General features: G+C 43.4%; 1 long non-coding RNA gene and 1 other non-coding gene across 2 annotated transcripts; one reads left to right on the forward strand and one right to left on the reverse strand.

Moving 5' to 3' along the window:
* The first annotated feature begins 11,315 nt into the window (after positions 1–11,315).
* Positions 11,316–11,390, forward strand: Trnas-cga. Its single transcript has one exon. It is a non-coding gene; the product is annotated as a tRNA-Ser (tRNA).
* A 150-nt stretch (positions 11,391–11,540) lies between these two features.
* Positions 11,541–16,647, reverse strand: LOC124614048. Its single transcript, XR_006979686.1, has 2 exons — positions 16,537–16,647; positions 11,541–11,870 (listed from the first exon to the last, which is right to left on the reverse strand). It is a non-coding gene; the product is annotated as an uncharacterized LOC124614048 (long non-coding RNA).
* Positions 16,648–20,743: the final 4,096 nt, after the last annotated feature.

Raw genomic sequence — 20,743 nt, forward strand, 5'->3', positions numbered from 1 at the left:
GTGTCTATAGAATATACGCTGAAATTCTCGAGGCACTATCCATATCGTGTAAGCCCCCCCCCGAACACGCAGAAGTGCCGCAGTACGACATAGCATGGACTCCACTAATGTCTGAAGTAGTGCTGGAGAGAACTGACACTATGAATCCTGCAGGGCTCTCCATAAATCCGTAAGAGAACGAGGAGGTGGAGAGGTCTTCTGAAGAGTATGTTGCAAGTCATCACAGATATGCTCAATAATGTTCATGTTTGGGGAGTTTGGTGGCCAGCCGAAGTGTTTCAACTCAGAATAGTGTTCCTGGAGCCACTCTGTAGCAATTCTGGACGTATGGGCTGTCGCATTGTTCTGCCGGAAATCCCCAAGTCCTTCGGAACGCACAAAGGACATTAATGGATGCAAGTGATCAGACAGGATGCTTACGCACGTGTCACCTATCAGTGTCCTATCTAGAAGTATCAGGAGTCCCATATCACTCCAACTGCACACACCCCACTCCACTACTGAGCCTCCACCAGCATGAACAGTCCCCTGCTAACATGCAGGGCCTATGGATTCATGAGGTTGTCTCCATTCCCGTACACTTCCATCAGCTCGATACAATCTGAAACGAGAATTATCCGACCAGGCAACATGTTTCCAGTCATCAACAGTCCATGGCGGTGTTGACGGGCGCAGGCGAGGCGTAAAGTTTTGTGTCTTGCAATGATAAAGGAAACACGAGTGGGCCTTCGGCTCCGAAAGCTCATGTAGATGACGTTTCGTTGAAAGGTTCGCACTCTGACACTTGTCGATGGCCAGCATAGAAATCTGCAACAATGTGTGGAAAGGTTGCACTTCTGCCCGTTGAACGATTCTCTTCAGTCGTCGTTGGTGCCGTTCTTGCAGGATCATTTTGCAGGAGCAGTAGTGTCGGAGATTTGATGTTTTACGGTATCTTTAAATGGTCGTACGGGAAAATCTCCACTTCATCTCTACCTCGGCGATGCTGGGTTCCATCGCTTGCTCGCCCACTATAACACCACGGACAAACTCACTTAAATCTTGATAACCAGCTACTGTAGGAGCAGTAACCGATCTAACTACTGCGCCACACACTTGTTGTGTTATACAGGGTGAGTCACTAAGTATTTCCACCTAGAATAACTCCGAAAGTATGATAGGAGCTGAAACGTTTGTGGGACATATGTTGCATGGGACAACGGCGGCCATAATATGACGTTGGTTTTTTGTTGCAAGGTGGAGTCACTTCAGAGATATGAAGGTCAACTTTTTTTTTTTTTTTTTGAATGGGATGCTATAGTTTGGTACTTATTTTCTGATAGCGGCTGTCGAGACGAATCCAGTGATGTGTAACAGTAAGGGTTTTGAAGGTCAACAAAGGTCGAAAAGGTGGCATGAACGTCCATTTACAGAAGCTCTTAGAAGTGATGACCGTTGGTATCAGTGCAGTGCTGCAATCTTCTTATCATGGATTGAGTGGTATCCCTTATCACTTCGGCACTTATCGAAGCACGTGCTCTAGGTAGTTCGAAATAAATTTTATACGCAAATTACAAGCACAGCAGCAGTTTGTCCCTCAACAAAAGGTCCCGAATCTGCCACGTGATTTAATATCAATTCATCACGTTCGACTGCGTGGGAATGGTTGTGCACCACGACCGTGATGTAATCCAGGAGGACGGGAAGGTCTGCATCGGTCGCAATGTCATATGTAAGACAGTGCCATTACGACCGACGCGACCTTCTTTCCGTCCTGGATTAATACCAGTTGATTACCTCTGGACTCATGCTCTGTTTTCTGCCTTGTACGGCTGCCCACGCGCTCGGCACGGCACGTGGCGTTCTTAGGAGGACTCGTAGCACGATATGTCACAAAGAAATGGGCAAGGAGGGCTCGTAGCACGATATGTTACAAAGTAATGGGCATGCAACACTATCTTTCGCAGGGGGACGTAAGGCCCGGATGTCTTCTTGGCACTATTCGAGAGGAGAACGCTATGCGTTAGCACTGTTTTCTCATAATCGGTACTACACAGACACCACACTATACACGCACCCATTATAGTCGCCTACACCCAACAGATGAACTTAGGACATCATTTTCATACTGCACAGAAAAATGTCATTTTGAGCGGAGGAAGAAAAGCCTTTCTGAATAGTTGGTTTCACGAGCTCTCCGGGTCTCCCACTAGTAGTACAACGGGATTCTGCTTTCTGTGTTCGGAAGACGAAAATTTTGTGCGCATCCAGTCTGATCAGCTTAGTCTCCACAAAGTAAACACCAGAAAACGATTGCTCCGTTTTTCGTATGACTACGGTCATGAGAGGTACTATTTGTCACTCAAAATTGAAGTATCGGCGTAGAAACAGCTGCATTGACGGTAGTGTGTTTACCTCTTAATTTCACTTTCTTACTAAATACTATCGATTTACAATGTATTCCTTTACTCTTGTCCAACTCTCCAACTGGAATGGGATGGGAAGCGTCGAGACTCCGAAATTACCTAAAGATGGGCAGGTTGAGGTAAGTAATGAGAGTAACAATTAGTACAAATTGATCTGAAGAGGAAGAAAACACATTGTACGACCACAGAGAATAAGTAAATAACAAAATAAATGGTTCAAATGGCTCTGAGCACTATGGGACTCAACTGCTGAGGTCATTAGTCCCCTAGAACTTAGAACTAGTTAAACCTAACTAACCTAAGGACAGCACAAACATCCATGCCCGAGGCAGGATTCGAACCTGCGACCGTAGCGGTCTTGCGGTTCCAGACTGCAGCGCCTTTAACCGCACGGCCACTTCGGCCGGCAGTAAATAACACATGGCGTAAAAGGACTCAGAGGATCTGCCAAGAATTCTCTACATTATCGTGATGTTCTGAAGTAATTGTGGCCGGCTGGTGTGGCCGAGCGGTTCTAGGCGCTACAGTCTGGAACCGCAAGACCGCTACGGCCGCAGGTTCAAATCCTGCCTCGGGCTTGGATGTGTGTGATGTCCTTGGGTTAGTTAAGTTTAAGTAGTTCTAAGTTCTAGGGGACTGATGACCGCAGCAGATAAGTCCTATACTGCTCAGAGCCATTTGAACCATTTGAAGTAATTGTGTTTCACGTATACGACTACGAGGGGTGACCTTAAAGTAAGTCCCGATCGGTCGCGAAACGCAAGCCACAGTGAAAATCAGATGTATTTTATTTGTGACAGTCAGCGACGCCTTCCAGCTACTTCTCTATATAGTCGCCCTTCCGCCTTCTATATTTCTCGTAGCGTAGTACCAACTTTCCAATACCCTTGCCATAGAACGTAGTTGCCTGTACTTTCCGCCAGGTCCCTGCGGTGGTGTGCTTCTCGACATTTGTGCCAAAATGTTGCTTTCATAGCCAACGGATCTTGTGAGCGGAGATGAAAATCTGTATTATATATGATCAAACACATCCCATCGAAAACGGGAGCGTGTTCCTTGCCCCCTTTCGATCTGTGACCGAGATTTGTCGAAGGAAATGAATGACAGTTAGGCCATGTGGGGTTACAAGAAATCTGGCCAAACTTGTCGGTAGGAATTTGGCGGGAGACGCTATTTTATAGGCTTCTTAACGTAAGTACCATGCTCTCAGAACAGCAAAAAGCGACGTGACGCGATTGACGGGCACATTAGAGGCACTGCGTAACACATCTGAGCAAAGCTTCATAGGACTGTCGCTATGATTTCTACTTTGCGACCGATCGGAACTTACTTTCTAGACACCCTTCGCATTTTAACACACATCAGCTTATACGATTGGCTTTCCTCAGTTATGTACTTGATTATAAGAGTGAGGCGCAGACAGAATGATAATATTCTGTTACTAAACGCAACAGTGGCAACTAGAAGCAACAGTGGTTGCATGTTCTTTCTTCAGTAGAAGAACAGGAGAACTTGGATTGCACTAAGCACTATGGGACTTAACATCTGAGGTCATCAGTGCCCTAGACTTAGAACAACTTAAACCGAACTAACCTAAGGACATCACACACATCCATGCCCGAGGCAGGATTCGAACCTGCGACCGTACCAGCAGACAGGGGAACTATTTCGAAACTTGTACACGTCCAGTTTAGTTATACTAGGACTGTCTTAGGATTAAACCGTTCTATTCCAGAAAATGCTTTGCCAAAGGAAGATGTAGAAAAGCTTAGCACCATCCGATGGAAATAAAATAATATCAGGTATAATCTTTCTAGAAACACATTCTCCAATGACCACCTAATAATGTAACAACTCGAAATATTGTGTAATGGGGAAACAAATGGAAACTGAACATGTAGCGCTGAAAAACAAGAATTATGTACCAGCATCGTAGTTGTGCAGAGTGTCCTTACTTTGCTGCGAGAAATGTGCAAATATCAATATACCAATGTAACGAAGCAATTGCAGCAGCCTACGTTTTCTACTTTCCTGCAAGAACACTGCTGTGATCTCAGTAATTAGCGAGAAACATTAACCTGGTTGAGTTGTGCCTGACTTCAACGTACTTCAAATGGCAAGGAAAATACTACGAGCGGACAGACGGCGTAGCAATGGGGTCTCCCCTATCTCCGCAGCCGACATATTCATGGAAGCCTTTGAAGCAACGGCCCTCAGTTCAGCTCCTTTACGACCACGTTGCTGGCTTCGATACGTGGACGACACGTTCGCTATATGGCCTCATGGTGAAACGGAGCTACACAAGTTCCACGAATATCTGAACAGTGTGCACGGGAAGATACAATTCACGCTGGAAGTAGAAAAGAATGGTACTATCTCGTTTCTAGACGTCAAAGTGTACAGGAGAACGTAGGGCACACTGGGGCACAGAGTATATCGTAAGCCTACACATACTGACAGGTATCTGCACGCCCAATCCTACCACCACCCAGCGCAGAAGAACTCTGTCATCCGCTCTTTGGCAATCCGTGCGCAGCGCCTAAGTGATGCTCAAAACATCACACCTGAGCTCAAAAGGTTACGCACAACGTTTTTAGCCAATGGCTACAGCCATAAGTCGATAAACACAGCCTTGTCCACCAACACAAGCCAGAAAGATAAGCAGGAAATAGACAAACTGCAGCCAACAGTATGCTTACCGTATGTGAAAAACGTCACTGACCGAATAGGCAAACACCTTCGCCACGTTGGAGTGCAGCCTGTCTTCTATAGTGGTCGTAGGATCCAGGACGTGCTAGGCTCCACCAAGGACAAGGTGGATGCATTACACACTGCACGCGTTTACAAGGTGGAATGCGAGTGTGGAGAGGCATACATCGGCGAGACTGGTAGGCCAATAGCAACGCGCATTCGGGAGCACGAGCGTTACATTCGTCTAGGGCAACACAATAAATCCGCAGTGGCAGAACATCACCATGACTGCGGAAAAGAAATAAAATTCAGCGAAGCCTGTGTGTTGGCCAAGCAGCCAATTATGATGAAACGCAAAATCAGAGAGGCCATCGAAATACCCAAGCCGGCCGAAGTGGCCGTGCGGTTAAAGGCGCTGCAGTCTGGAACCGCAAGACCGCTACGGTCGCAGGTTCGAATCCTGCCTCGGGCATGGATGTTTGTGATGTCCTTAGGTTAGTTAGGTTTAACTAGTTCTAAGTTCTAGGGGACTAATGACCTCAGCAGTTGAGTCCCATAGTGCTCAGAGCCATTTGAACCATTTTTTTGAAATACCCAAACACCCTAACAACATAAACAGGGAGGATGGACTCAGGCTTGCCCCATCTTGGCTGCCAGCAATCACAGCCCAACAGACTGCACTGTCAACACGAGGCACGAGCACTGCCGGCGAGTAACTGTCGCCGCGCGGCCGACGTCCAGCATTTGCTAAACAGCAGCAAATTTCTCATTCGACGGTGATCACCAATCATGGCACACAACACAAGAGCCAATAGACAACAGAGGTCACGTTCTCCCTCCACCGCAATAACCTATTAAAATAAAGTTCCCTCTCCTTCTTCCTTAAGTGACCAATAAACTAACTACCTTTTTAAAATTATGACGTAATGGCATGCGCAGTGAACACTAACAACAAAATATAAAGGACACTGCATAGCTAGAACGCACCATTATACCCAGAAGAAGGCCGCTGCAATCGTGGCCGAAACGTTGGCTTTTCTATAGCAGCAGTAGTTTTTACATTATGACGCGGTACCAAACCCAGAAAACTTTTATGTCGATATATCAAAGCAATTTAATTGTAATTATTTACAGATTTGGGTCCAAGATATGCAACCTCCAGGAATTGCCAAGAAGTTGTAAATCACATTATAAGAACCACGATTAAAAAACTGTTATGCGCGAAAAACATAAAATTTAGTGGCTGAAGAGAGCCAAGAGAGTATGAAATATAATGAAATAACTGACGGTTGATCAAAATGGCACAATTACAAATACTAAATGAGCTCCATCACTCATAAATTCTACTTTATGTAGATAAATAATTCGAAGACGAGTGTCAAACGTCGAAACTCAGCAAAGGGAAACATCGTGTACAAATGCAGGCGAACAATCTTTCCAAGCCATACCTGCACCCATTTAAAGCAAATACATTGCCAGAAAAAAAATTATTACACTCTTTTACATCCTTCTAATGCATTCGAGATTTATTGTTGCAGCACAGCATATGGAGTATATGAAATGATTACATTTACAGGTGTCGATCCATGTTGAAAGAATCATATTAGTACGCGGTATAGACTCCACTGGCGGCAATGTAGGAGCTGAGCCTGGCGTCCAGTCCAGTCTATCGTACATGTGGCTAACACCGTCCAGGGATGCGTTATGCTACGTTTGCTCGTTCTATTCAAGTAGTTCTGTAATAGTCATTGGCTGAGGAGTCGCACAAGTCACTCGTCCCATCATAACCTACACCTGCTGGATTGTAGACATGTTAGGAGATGGTGCTGGTCAGGGAAGTTGCCGCACTTCTTGCAGAGCACACTGAGTTTGTAGGCAGTGTGTGGGCGAGCATTATCCTGTTGGAACATCGCATCACCTTCCTGTTACGAGAACGGCCAAAGAACGGGCCAAACATCATTCTGCACCTACCGAGCACAGGTTGGCTTCTCCTCCACAAACACCAAAGGTGAATCAGAGTTGCAGCTCATCGTAGCCCAGACCATAAGGCCTAGGTTGAGCACAAGTGTCTTGCACGAATGCACCCTAAGAGAAAGCGCTTATCAGGTCTACGCCCTACGCACAAGCGACCATGACTTGTGTGCAAACTGAATGTGCTTTCTTCGCTGAAGACCGCAGCGCGCCATTCCATCTTCCAAGTGATCTTCTGGCGGCACCAGCCGAGCACTGGAGGTCGAAGCTGTGGTGCGAGTGGAAGACGGGCAATAGGTGTGCGTGCCCGTAGCCCCACTCCTAATAACTGGTTTGCAACAGTTCATGTTGACACGTGTCGGCTCACAAGCCCTCTTATACGTTATGTGGTGGTTGTACAATCTGCCACTGCTGCTCTTACAATACGACGATCCTGGCAGGCGTCTATGCTGCATGGATGTCCAGAACCTCGTCTAAAGATGTAGAACGTTCACGTCACTACTGATAAGAGCATTTTTGCTGAACTACGCAACACTTCCAACTTGGGTGGCAATGTTCCGAAAGACCATCCTGTGTATCGGTAGGTCACAATCTGACCCCTTTCGAACTCGCTCAGTTAGCTATAGTGCGTCTGGTTGCCTGCTCGCTTCACACGTTTCCACCACATCAAGCGGTCATGCTTTGAGCATTCTATGTCACAGGGTAACACAGATGGCGCTCTGATAGCTATGCCACTACGCTCTCTGTTGGCGGATGAAGTTGAAATCATCATATACACTGAAGCGCCACAGAAACTGGTATAGACATGTATATTTAAATACAGAGATATGTAAACATACAGAGTACGGCGCTGTGCTGCGGTCGGCAACGCCTACACAAGACAACAAGCATCAGGCACAGTTGTTAGATCGATTACTGCTGCTACAATGGCAGGTTATCAAGATTTAAGGGAGGTTTGAACGTGGTGTACAGTCGACGCACGAACGATGGGACAAAGCATCTCCAAGATAGCGATGAAGTGGGGATTTTCCCTTATGACCATTTCATGAGTGTACGGTGAATATCAGGAATCCTGTAGAACATCAAATTTCAAACATCGCTGCGGCCAGAAAAAGATCCAGCGAGAACGGAACCAACGACGAATGAAGAGGATCCTTCAGCGTGACAGAAGTGCCATCCTTCCTCAAAATTCTGCTGATTTCAATGCGGGCCGTCAGCAAGTGTCACCGTGTGAATCATTTAACGAAACATCGTTGATATTCGTTTCAGATTGTATCGAGTGTATGCTAGTGTACACTATGGAGACAACCTCATGAATCCATGGACTCTGCATGTCAGCAGGGGTCTGTTCAAACTGGTGGAAGCTCTGTAATGGAGTGGGATGTGTGCGTTTGGAGTGATATGGGACCCCTGATACGTCTAGATACGACTGTAGCAGGTTACACATAGGTAAGCATCCTGTTTTATCACCTGCATCCATTCATGTCCATTGTGCCTTCTGACGGACTTGCGAAATTCCAGCAGGGTAATGCGACACTACACTTATCCATTATAGTTACAGAGTGGCTCCAGGAACAGTCTTCTGAGTTTAAACACCTCCACTGGCCACCAAACTCCCCAGGCATGAACAGTAATTAGCATATTTGGGATGTGTTGCAAAGTGCTGTTCAGTAGACATCTTCACCCCCTCGTACTCTTACGGATTTATGGACGGCCCTGCAGGTTTCATGGTGTCATTTCCCTCCAGCACTACTTCAGACATTAGTCGAATTCATGCCACGTCGTGTTACGGCACTTCTGCGTGCTCGTGGAGGCTCTACACGATATTACACAGGTGCATCATTTTCTTTGGATTTTCAGTGTAATTTTGCATAGACGAAATAGATAACAAGACTAGTTCACTTACAATATGAGAGGGAAGATAGAATAGGTTACAAGTCATCATGCCGGCCGCGGTGGTCTCGCGGTTCTAGGCGCGCAGTCCGGAACCGTGCGACTGCTACGGTCGCAGGTTCGAATCCTGCCTCGAGCATGGATGTGTGTGATGTCCTTAGGTTAGTTAGGTTTAAGTAGTTCTAAGTTCTAGGGGACTGATGACCACAGCAGTTGAGTCCCCTAGTGCTCAGAGCCATTTGAACCATTTTGAACAAGTCATCATGGTGCGGTATTTGGAGGATAACTCCATGCCATATTAAAACGCAGGAATACTAAAGTATCAGAGGTCAAGTGATTTCGGTACTCTTATACTATGAGGGACAAAATATGGGGTGATGCGTCCTGATGGAACTTAGAAGTTTCAGCAATGCCGTCTTGCTTTAGCTGGCATTCTATGAATTGCTGTTAGACATTCAGTGGTAGTGTAAGATGGGTCGTTAGCATACATGATGCACGTACGTTTTATTAACTTTTCTGCAGATATGATATGTGGGTTAATCAGTACACAAAATTTGATGCTTAAGGTGCTGGTTGTGTGCAGCTCCTATCAAATGGTAACATACACTTTCTGAGCTGTGTAACCTTTGTAGTCTAATTTGTGAAGCATCGGATTGTGGTTTGCTTTTTTCCTTTAGTGTCAAATGCAAAGAATTTCATAATCGTAGATTTTGGCACATTTAAAAGACGAACTGATGCAGTCATTGTAACTGCACATCACAAATACTGTGTTCCATCGATCATTTGCGTTTGTTTTACATTAACAACGCAAATTAATTGTAAAATATGCCTACATTTCGAACATTTATACGTTCCTTTTTTTGAATTTATATATGAGTTAGTAATTCCTACCAGCATCTTATTACAATAATGGAAATTCTTCTTGGTGAAGAAGAAGTTTTAAGTAGATACCGTCTTAGGTTTCAAATTTTAATTTGCTGTCTGTGAGACATTTTGTATGAGTGGGTAAGTTGGCTAGTTATCAAAATTTTAGTTTCCGCGTAGTGGACCCATTCTGTGCTAAAGGGAGCCTTATTATGGACTAATGATTGTCATTTTACCTCCGGGTTACCTTAATCAAGTGCATTTTTGTTAATTTCGGACTGCACTGGATTATTTACAGCAAACTTCATGAGGGAATAAATATACTGTAAAGCAGTGGTCAGAATGACCAACCTTAATACATGTCTACAAGATGATCGTGAGTGAGCACCACATATTATCTTACAGCACGATTTTCCAGCATTGAAGACTTTGTTTGTTAAAGATGAGTAACTCCATACCATTATTCCATAGGATATATTGAATGAAAATATGCAACATGTGTCAATTTACTGATGTGTCATTGATCAAGATTTGCAATGATTCTAAAGGCAGATGTGTCTGAACTAAGTTACATTAAGACCTCCAAAACTCAAAGTGAGACCATTAGCAGAAAATCAGCCAATAATAGTTTTGAGAACAATGTTTTCAGTGTCTTTCATTTCTGTATGTATGCTTAGATTGATTACGGTACTAGTGTCATCTGAAAAAAGAACAAATTCTTCTTGTTGTGTATTAGACGGAAGATTGTTTACGTACATGAGGAACATTCTCCCCAGTCAGTACAATGTCACTAGACTACATTGGTTCAATTTTCCGCTTTGTTTTGGTTAGATATGACTTAATTAATGCTTGAATATACCATCAATCCCATAACCGTTCAATTCATCTAGGAGAATCCTGTCATTCGCATCAAATATCAACTTTTGCTATTTCATTGTCTAATGCTTGTAAAATTTTGTGAGTGAACATATAAATGGCATTCCCAGTAGAGCAACTCTTCAAAAATACCAACTGTGATTTACTGCGGATGTTATTGCTAAAGTGAGATGCTATTCTAGAATATATCACCTCATCAAAATTTTTAGAGAATAATGTCAGTGCAGACATAGATTGGTACTTCTTGATATCTATCAACTTTCTTAACGATGAGTTTGACAGAGAGATATTTAGATCTCTATAATAATATTTTCTTGATGACTGGTACGTCTGAAAAAGATTTTCAGTTAGTACTTTTGGTATAATATCATTGGGATATCTCCAGAATGAGATTTTCACTTTGCAGCGGAGTGTGCGCTGATATGAAACCACCTGGCAGAGTGAAAATCTCATTCTGGAAACATCCCCCAGGCTGTGGCTAAGCCATGTCTCCGCATTATCCTTTCTTTCAGAAGTGCTAGTTCTGCAAGGTTCGCAGGAGAGCTTCTGCAAAGTTTCGAAGGTAGGAGACGAGGTACTGGCAGATGTAAAGCTGTGAGGACGGGGCGTGAGTCGTGCTTGGGTAGCTCAGTTGGTAGAGCACTTGCCCGCGAAAGGCAAAGGTCCCGAGTTCGAGTCTCGGCCCGGCATCATTGGGATACATTAAAGTATTTGATGAACAGATTGCGTGGGCCATGAACAGTGACTTCAGGTATGGAGGAAAGAGAGAGGTTCAGTGACTCCATGTAAATTGGATCAAAAACGTAAATTCAGCATGGAAGCTTTCATAATAAGAGACAGTTTAAAAATACAATAATTTATTGTCAAGAAGGTACAGAGTACAGGCACCGCATTTGCTAATGTGATAATCTGAATATATCAGGCAGGTAATTCCGACTGCTGCAGCAGCAACACGCCTGGCACTCAGCCGTGGTGGGGATAGTGCCCTCCATAGTGTGGCGGCCTGCCGTGGTAGCCGCCATGGTGTCCGTGGTGTGGTGGTCCTCCGTAGTGCGGTGGCGGTCCGTACCGGCCTCCGTGGTGCCCCGCCACTGGTGCTGCTGCAGCCGCCGCCTCCGCACGTGAAGGGTACACAGCCAACACCACCAGCAGCGCAGCGGCAAAGATCACCTGCAACACGTTTCCATGGTTCAAATGGCTCTGAGCACTATGGGACTTCACTTCTGAGGTCATCAGTCCCCTACAACTTAGAACTACTTGAACCTAACTAACCTAAGGACATCACACACATCCATAGCCGAGGCAGGATTCGAAACTGCGACCGTAGCGGTCGCGCGGTTCGGGACTGTAGCGCCTAGAACCGCTCGGCCACCACGGCCGGCACACGTTTCCATGTTACCACCTGTAGGTGATTACACCGTATCAAAGCATTTACGTGACTGTCCGGTACTTGGATCTCGCTATATTGTTGAAGGTTCCACATCAGAAATGTGTTACAGACCAGCTGTTGTTTACAGTACACACACAGTGTTTTAAACATAACTGTTGTTTATACCCAAGTACTATCTTGTGAGAACTATTAGGTGTATGTTTACAAATGCCTGTCTGGCTGACTCCAAACATAAAGAAATGTCTAAAGGCATATATAAATCACCACCCCAAATATTGTTACGAAAATTCATTTATTTCCACTGTCGTTGCGTTCATTGAACTTCGTCAAGTACCTAGTGCCTGACAGCTTGTGGAGTGCTTCATCACATACCATAGCAGTTTCAGTAACCAAAAGCACTTACCACTCATTCTGTTCAAAGAACGCGTCACTCGTATTGCTTTAGATAGCGGCGGAGCGTATTCTAAGAAGGCACAACCTAGTTTTTTGAAGACTGTCGCTTAGTTTGAGAAACTGTTTTACATAATTACCTTAAACACGATCATGTTACCTATACGTAGATGTGATACGTAGTTCTGGATCAGCAATAAAGTCACATTTGTTCGACAAACGGAGAAATTAAAAGAGCGATTTGTGATTGCTGCATCTGAAGGACAGCTGTAGATATTTTTCAGGAATCCTCATTGTCGCTCAACTATACACTGTCTCACATAGCAGCTGTATCTATCCTCAACGGAGAGTCAGATCTTACATACATACTACTCCATGCTTACCGGAAGGAAAGAGAGTCGCTTGTATCTATACTCAGTCGAACAGCGTAGATTTTTTTTTCTTCCGAGATTAGAGAATTGAAAAGACTAATCGTGGTTCTCATATCAGGTGACTGGTGGTATATTGCCATGTGTGTGGTTCTCAAGTATACGTAAGTATCATGAATAAATAAATTTCACGACTAATTTGAACTACACAATACTCCACTCGCTACACACACCCTCATTGCTGGGAATGTGTTTTTCTCTAACCTGGTAGAGTAGCTACATACCAACACAGAATTAAAACTGTAGTGCCATTTGCTAAAAACCTGAGATTTACGAGAATGAATGCAAACATGTAGATTAACCATCAAAAAAATATTGTGGTACGGATTCAAACCTCAAATACTCCCTTATACGGTTGAGAAATGAAGTCGTAACGTTAGTCTTAAGATAGCGTCATTTTAACTGCAGTGGTAATCGTCATTATAGATGAAAGAAACGAATCGTTACGTGATTGTGCGTTTATATTTCGTGTCAGGAGTCTCTCAGAAAGTTTAACACTGTAAATATTTTTCGCCAAAATGTCTCTGCTGAGTGTAGTAGGTAAGAATGACAAGTACGAGAGCTATTTGAAAATTAATATCCGATCGGTCTCGAAAGCGAAACCGCAGTGAATATCAAAAATGTTTTATTTGCAACAGTCACCTACACCTTTCAGCTACTTCTCTAGACAGTCTCTCCTCCGTCTCAGACACATGGCGTAGACTTGTCCAAAGTTTCCAATACCCTCGTCATAGAAGGCAGCCACCTGTACTTTCTGGCGGGTCTCTACAATGATCTGCATCTTGTTGCCTATGCCAAAATGTTGACTTCACGCCCAGCGGTTCAAGTGAGCAGACATGAAAATTAGAGGGAGCCAAATTCGAGATGTATGGAGGCTGGTCAAACACTTCCCATCGAAAACGCTACAAGAGCTTCATCATTGCTCCTGAAGTGTGTTGCGGAGAATTTGCTTGAGGAAGGTAATGCATGACAGTTACGTTGTGTGGGCTGCATGAAATCAGGCGACATCTCTCACAGGCACCCATACTTGGAGTGAGACACTATTTTCCAGTCATCCCTATGTGCTCTCTGTGTCCTTAGAAAAGAGTGGTGTGGTATAATCGAAGAGCATACTAGAGTCACTGCCCAACATATCTATGCAAAGTTATCTGACTTTTTCATTGCGGTTTCCATTTCGCGACCGACTGGACCTTGCTTTCCGAACAGCCTTTGTATATGCTGGTAGACTGCTTTTTACTAGGTGTGCACCCTTTAAGTTGTCCCAAGTGGATTTCAATAGTGCAGAACATTTATTAACAGAGGAGGCTAAGAGGAAGTGTCCTTTTCACTGTGTGGAGGCAACCTTGTATATCAAAGACGTAACTGAAAAGATAAAAGTTTCATAAGTGCATTTAAAATTTATGGTGAACTGTGTCAATGGTTAAAAACGGACTAGCATGGAAAACTGAGCACACATTGTCAAAATAAATCTATTAGTGCCAAAAATAAGCCATAACTTGAAGACGAAATTTCTAAGAACGTACGTCTGGAGTACAGAAATGTAAGTAGGTGAATCATGGACCTTGGAACAACCGACTGGCGAAGTGTCTGAGATGTGAGGATGCAAGGGTAGAAGGAGAATTTGAATAAACGGGAGAATAGTAATGAAGAAGCAGTACACTGGATCGAAAACGGAAAATGGAATGGTACTCATGCCTACAATATTTTAAGCTAATGTTAAATAACCTACATCACATTTATATTAACTGTTTGATCTGACAATCCTACACATCCTTTATTTAAACGTAATTTGTAGCAGCGTTCAAAAAGTTTAGTGCTATTCATAAATACGAGTCAAACAACGAAAAATGATAAAATACTGAACGTAAAAGGCTGAAACTGAAATTTCAGTTCGACAAATAACTGATAGAAAAGTATCGAACGATTATTAACCATTAAACGATATACCGCAGCAACCCAACAAATGGTTTGAATCGAGGGCAATAGATTATTTCACAAAATAAAAGAAATGTCAGGAGAAATATGCAGCGTCAACATGGCGTTTGACTCATTGAAAGGAAATAAAATTAAACAGACTGTAACTAGACAATGTGATTTGTCTTTCCTTTTTACTGTGAAACAGCAGTGAGAATTATTCAGGGTGGTTGTGCCAGGCATTACTGAAGCAGAGGGTATGCCACTAGAGGCTGCACGTTCGAGGAATTTTTGAATGTTTTCGCTGCGTATACATACAAACTGAAAGTCAGGTAATGAAAGCGTATTGTTGTCAGACTTCCTTGAAAACTTACCAATAAAACACATGTGAATGTGATGGAAAGAAATTAATTCTAATAATGACCACAACTGTAAAGTTTCTTTGATTTCTGCCCAGGAAGACAGATCTGAAGATCTAAAGATATGCGCATAGAGAAGCATAACAGTATTTAATGTTACCAACAACGTAAATTGGAACGATTACATACTAAATGTTAAGGGGAAGGTGAACCGAAAACAACGTTTTATTGGTAGAACTCTTAGAAGCTGCAAAAAATCTAATACAGAGGCTGCCTGCACTACGCTTTTTCACCTCCTCCGTAGTACTTTTCCGGAGTGTGGAATCCTTACCACGTACGATTGGCGCAGGGCACTGGAAAAGTTTAAACAAGGGTAGCTCGTTTTGTACCGTCATGAAATAAGGGAGAGAGTGTCACCAGTATGATATGCATATTGAGGTGGCGTTTACTAAAATAAAGACGATTTTCGTTGCTGCGCGATCTTTTCATGAAATTTCAGTATCCAACTTTCTCCTCTGAATGCGAAAATGTTTTGTTCACTGTAACCTGCTTAGGGAAAGATTACTATAGGGTTAAAATGAGAAAAATCAGAGCTCGCACGAAAAGATTCAGTTGTTCAATTTTCTCACAAGTCATTCGACAGTGCAGTGGTAGCGTTTTCCCACATCTATACTGCGCAAGCCACCTTACGGTGTGTGGTGGAGGGTACTGTGCGTACCACTGTCACTTCGCCATTTTCCCGTTCCAGCAGCGTATGGTGTGCGGGAAGAACCATTGCTTGTATGCCTCCGTGTGTGTCCCAATTTCTGTAATTTTATCTATATGGCCCTTACGCGAGATATACCCAGGAGGAAAGAATGTATCGGTTGACTCTTCTAGCAACTCACGCTCTCGGAACTTCAACAGTAGACCATATCGTAATGCAGAACGCTTCTCTTGAGCTGTCCGCCACTAGAGTTGGCTAAAAATCTCCTTGACGCTTTCGAGCTTACTAAACGATCCTCTAATAAAACCTACGCCCTTCACTATTTCCTCTGTCAGTGATATCTGGCATGAATCACACACTGACGAGCAATATTCAAGCACAGTCTAAAAGCTGTGCTATGGACTCTCAGTCAAATACAAGTGTGAAATAGAGGTAGTCATATAGATGTAGATAGGATAGTATGCTGGGCCAATCAACGACAACGAAAATACGCGAAATATTTCGATCGTAGCAGTGTCCTTTGCTATGGAACCAGAGTGATTATCACTTAGGTAGCACTTAGAAATATATGTTTGAAGTTCTGATTCAGTGCAATGATGTTCTTAGGTTTTCTGTGTTGCCTGTAGATGCACTTATGATGAAAACTTACCAGGGACGTCTTCATAGTGTAGCAGTTAGTTGGAAGCAGAGCGATCGCAACTGTGTGGCCCTTGTGGAGGACGCGTGTCTTTTATACTGCGAGGAGATTCGTAAGGCGAGGCCGGCAACCGGCTCACGTCCCAAAATTCTTCTGGGCCGTCGCGAATCCTTTGTACGAGGTGAAAGCGGCAAAGCACGGCCAGCGTCACCCGGCTCTCTCAACGTCATGCGCGGGACCGGCCGTTGACCTAGAGAATTCCCGGGGATTCACCGACACCTACGGTCGCGCACCATGACGTGTGCTGGCCCCTGACACTGTTATTAACGGGGCACTCCCAGCGCTGTCGCACGGCTCTTCTGGATGTCGCAAGCATCAGGGGAAGTCCGGAGTAATCCCCTTGTACGAGGTGAGAACCTTCAGGCCTTGATAGTGCATACGAGAATATAAGAAATAAATTTGATTACCGAATGCCAAGTGCTGTTCCTGTTATCTCGAGCTCACCAGTTTCGGGCAATGTTGCTCATCTTCAGATCATTTCTCGTAGCTATGAAGCTACAGGTCTTAACTGAGCATCAATTTCACTGTAATGTACTGACACACAGGGTGGTCCATTGATCGTGACCGGGCCAAATATCTCACGAAATAAGCGTCAAACGAAAAAACTACAAAGAACGAAACTTGTCTAGCTTGAAGGGGGCAACCAGATGGCGCTATGGTTGGCCCGCTAGATGGCGCTGCCATAGGTCAAACGGATATCAACTGCGTCTTTCTAATAGGAACCCCCATTTTTTATTACATATTCGAGTAGTACCTAAAGAAATATGAGTGTTCTACATGGACCACTTCTTTCGCTTTGTGATAGATGGCACTGTAATAGTCACAAATATATGCCTCATAATTTTAGACGAACTGTTGGTAACAGGTAGGTTTTTAAATTAAAATACAGAACGTAGGTACGTTTGAACATTTTATTTCGGTTGTTCCAATGTGATACATGTACCTTTGTGAACTTATCATTTCTGAGATCGCATGCTGTTACAGCCTGATTACCTGCAAAAACCACATTAATGCAATAAATGCTCAAAATGATGTCCGTCAACCTCAATGCATGTGGCAATACGTGTAACGATATTCTTCTCAACAGCGAGTAGTTGGCCTTCCGTAATGTTCGCATATGCATTGAAAATGCACTGACGCATGTTGTCAGGCGTTGTCGGTGTATCACGATAGCAAATATCCTTCAACTTTCCCCACAGAAAGAAATCCAGGGACGTCAGATCCGGTGAAGGTGCGGGCCATGTTATGGTGATTGGACGACCAATCCACCTGTCATGAAATGTGCTGTTCAATACCGCTTGAACCGCACGCGAGCTATGTGCCGGACATCCATCATGTTGAAAGTACATCGCCATTACGTCATGCAGTGAAACATCATGTAGTAACATCGGTAGAACATTACGTAGGAAATTAGCATACGTTGCACCCCATTTAGATTGCCGTCGATAAAATGGGGGCCAATTATCCTTCCACCCATAATGCCGCACCATAAATTAACCCGCGAAGGTCTCTGATGTTCCACTTGTCGCAAACGTCGTTGATTTTCCGTTGCCCAATAGTGCATATTCTGCTGGTTTACGTTACCGCTGTTGGTGAATGGCGCTTCGTCGCTAAATAGAACGCGTTCAAAAAATCTGTAATCGTCCTGTAATTCCTCTTGCGCCCAGTGACAGAACTGTGCACGACGTTCAAAGTCGTCGCAATGCAATTCCTGGTGCATAGAAATTGGTACGGATGCAATCGATGTTGATGTAGCATTCTCAACACCGACGGTTTTGAGATTACCGATTCTCGCACAATTTGTCTGCTACTGATGTGTGGATTAGCCACGACAGCAGCTAAAACACCTACTTGGGCATCATCATTTGTTGCAGGTCGTGGTTAACGTTTCACATATGGCTGAACACTTCCTGTTCCCTTAAATAACGTAACTATCCGGCGAGCTGTCGGGACACTTGGATGATATCGTCCAGGAGACCGAGCAGCATACATAGCACACGCCCGTTGGGCATCTTGATCACAATAGCCATGCATCAACACGATATCGACCTTTTCCGCAATTGGTAAATGGTCCATTTTAACACGGGCAATGTATCACGAAGTAAATACCGTCCGCACTGGCGGAATGTTACGTGATACCACGTAATTATACGTTTGTGGCTATTACAGCGGCATCTTTCACAAAGCGAAAAAATGTGGTTCAACTAAAACATTCATATTTCTTTACGTACTACACGAATATGTAATAAAAATGGGGGTTCCTATTTTTAAAAAACGCAGTTGATATCCATTGGACCTATGGTAACGCCATCTAGCTGGCCAACCATAGTGCCATCTGGTTTCCCCCTTCAAGTTAGGCAAGTTTCGTTCTTTGTAGTTTTTTATTTTTTATTTATTTATTTATTTTTTTTTTGACGCTTATTTCGTGAGATATTTGGCCCGTTCACGATCAGTGGACCACCCTGTATGTCAGTACATTACAGTGAAATTAATGTTCAGTTAAGACCTGTTGCTTCATAGCTACGAGAAATGATCTGAAGATCAGCGAGTCTGGCCGAAACTGGTCAGTTCGAGATAAGGACAGTGATCGGCAGACAGAAGGTAGGTGTATCTTCTTCAACTAAGCATCGTAGATAATTCACCGCCGACAATGATATCCAGTTTTTTATAAAAATATCACATAGTGGAACTGATCGCACTTAACGACAGAAAATGACTTACCATGCAACCCCCAATTCAAAATCCGACCCTTTCTTGTTACCAGGTTTCCTAATTCCTAAGTACAAGGTGTTTCGAAAGGATTTATAGCATTGCACAAGATTGTACTTCTACATGAGTTCAAATGGAAACTTCAGGTAAAATTTTAACTTGCGCACAGAAAAACCACTACATCTACTTCTGCATCACTATTCTTCAATTCACACGTAATTTCTTGGCGGAGGTTTCATAGAAGCACTTTCGGACTATTTCTGTACCGTTCACTCCCGTAAAGGACATGGGGAAATTGTACAACTATATCTTTTCGTACGAGATCTGTTTCTTCTTTCATTTTGTCGTGACAGTAATTTTCCACGCATAGGTGGAAGTCAACAAAACATATTCGCATTCGGAGTAGAAAATTAGTAACTGAAATTTCATGATAACTTCTCGCCGTAATGAAAACCTCCTTTGTTTCGACTATTGCAACCCTAAGTCGTTTATCAGATCCGTGGAACTTTCTCCTGTTTCGCGATAACAGAAAACAGGTTGTCCTTTGTTGAACTTTTTCCTCTGTCAGTATTATCTAGTAATGATCCCATACCGCACAGCACTGCTTCAGAAAAGGATGGACAAGCGTAGCGTAGCCAGTATCTTTAATAGATTTGTTGCATCTTGTAAGTGATCTGTTAATAAAAGGAAGTCTTTGGTTCGCCATCTCCACAACATTTTATATGTAATGGTTCCAATTTAACTTGTTCGTAATTGCAATCCCTAGATCTGTATTTCAATCGACAGCCTTTTTAATTTTTACAACTTATCGTGTAATTGAAATTTGATATAATTTTTTCAGTACTCATGTGGAGGACCTCACAATCTTTCGTTCGAGGTCGATTGCTACTTTCCACACCATACAGATATCGTAATATTAATACGTGAATACGAAAACTGAAGTACCGATTTTTGATATTAATTGTAAAAGGAGGTCAATGATCCTTTTGCCATTCGAAAGGTACTATATCATAGACGTGCAGAAAGAAAAAAACAATGTGTGTATGCAGCCGTTAGGAGTGGTAAAAGGAAGTACAAGCTTTCACATTTATAACACTGATGTTACATTCTCTACCAAGCATTAAAATCTCCAATACCTGAACATCGAAAACTGAAGAGCTACCAATCTCTCCTTGCGCACCGATCAGGTGCTGCGGTAGAAATGACAACGAAAGTAACATCATTTCGTGAACTCGCATTCTAAGAACTACTACCATTTTTACATTGTTCATTAGCAGTAAAACATGAATACCGGGCAGCTGCAATGCGGGAACTGCTAGGTCGATGAAGTTGTCACTAGTCAAAAGCGACATATCATAGTAACGAAGTCTGTAAATAACGTTGTATGTTGGTGTCGTCATTTCGCTCACTTTTCTGTAAGAGTAACTGTGTGGCCATTTCCTGCCATTAC

Source organism: Schistocerca americana, chromosome 4 (assembly GCF_021461395.2).
Source record: "Schistocerca americana isolate TAMUIC-IGC-003095 chromosome 4, iqSchAmer2.1, whole genome shotgun sequence".
NCBI classification, from domain to species: domain Eukaryota; kingdom Metazoa; phylum Arthropoda; class Insecta; order Orthoptera; family Acrididae; genus Schistocerca; species Schistocerca americana.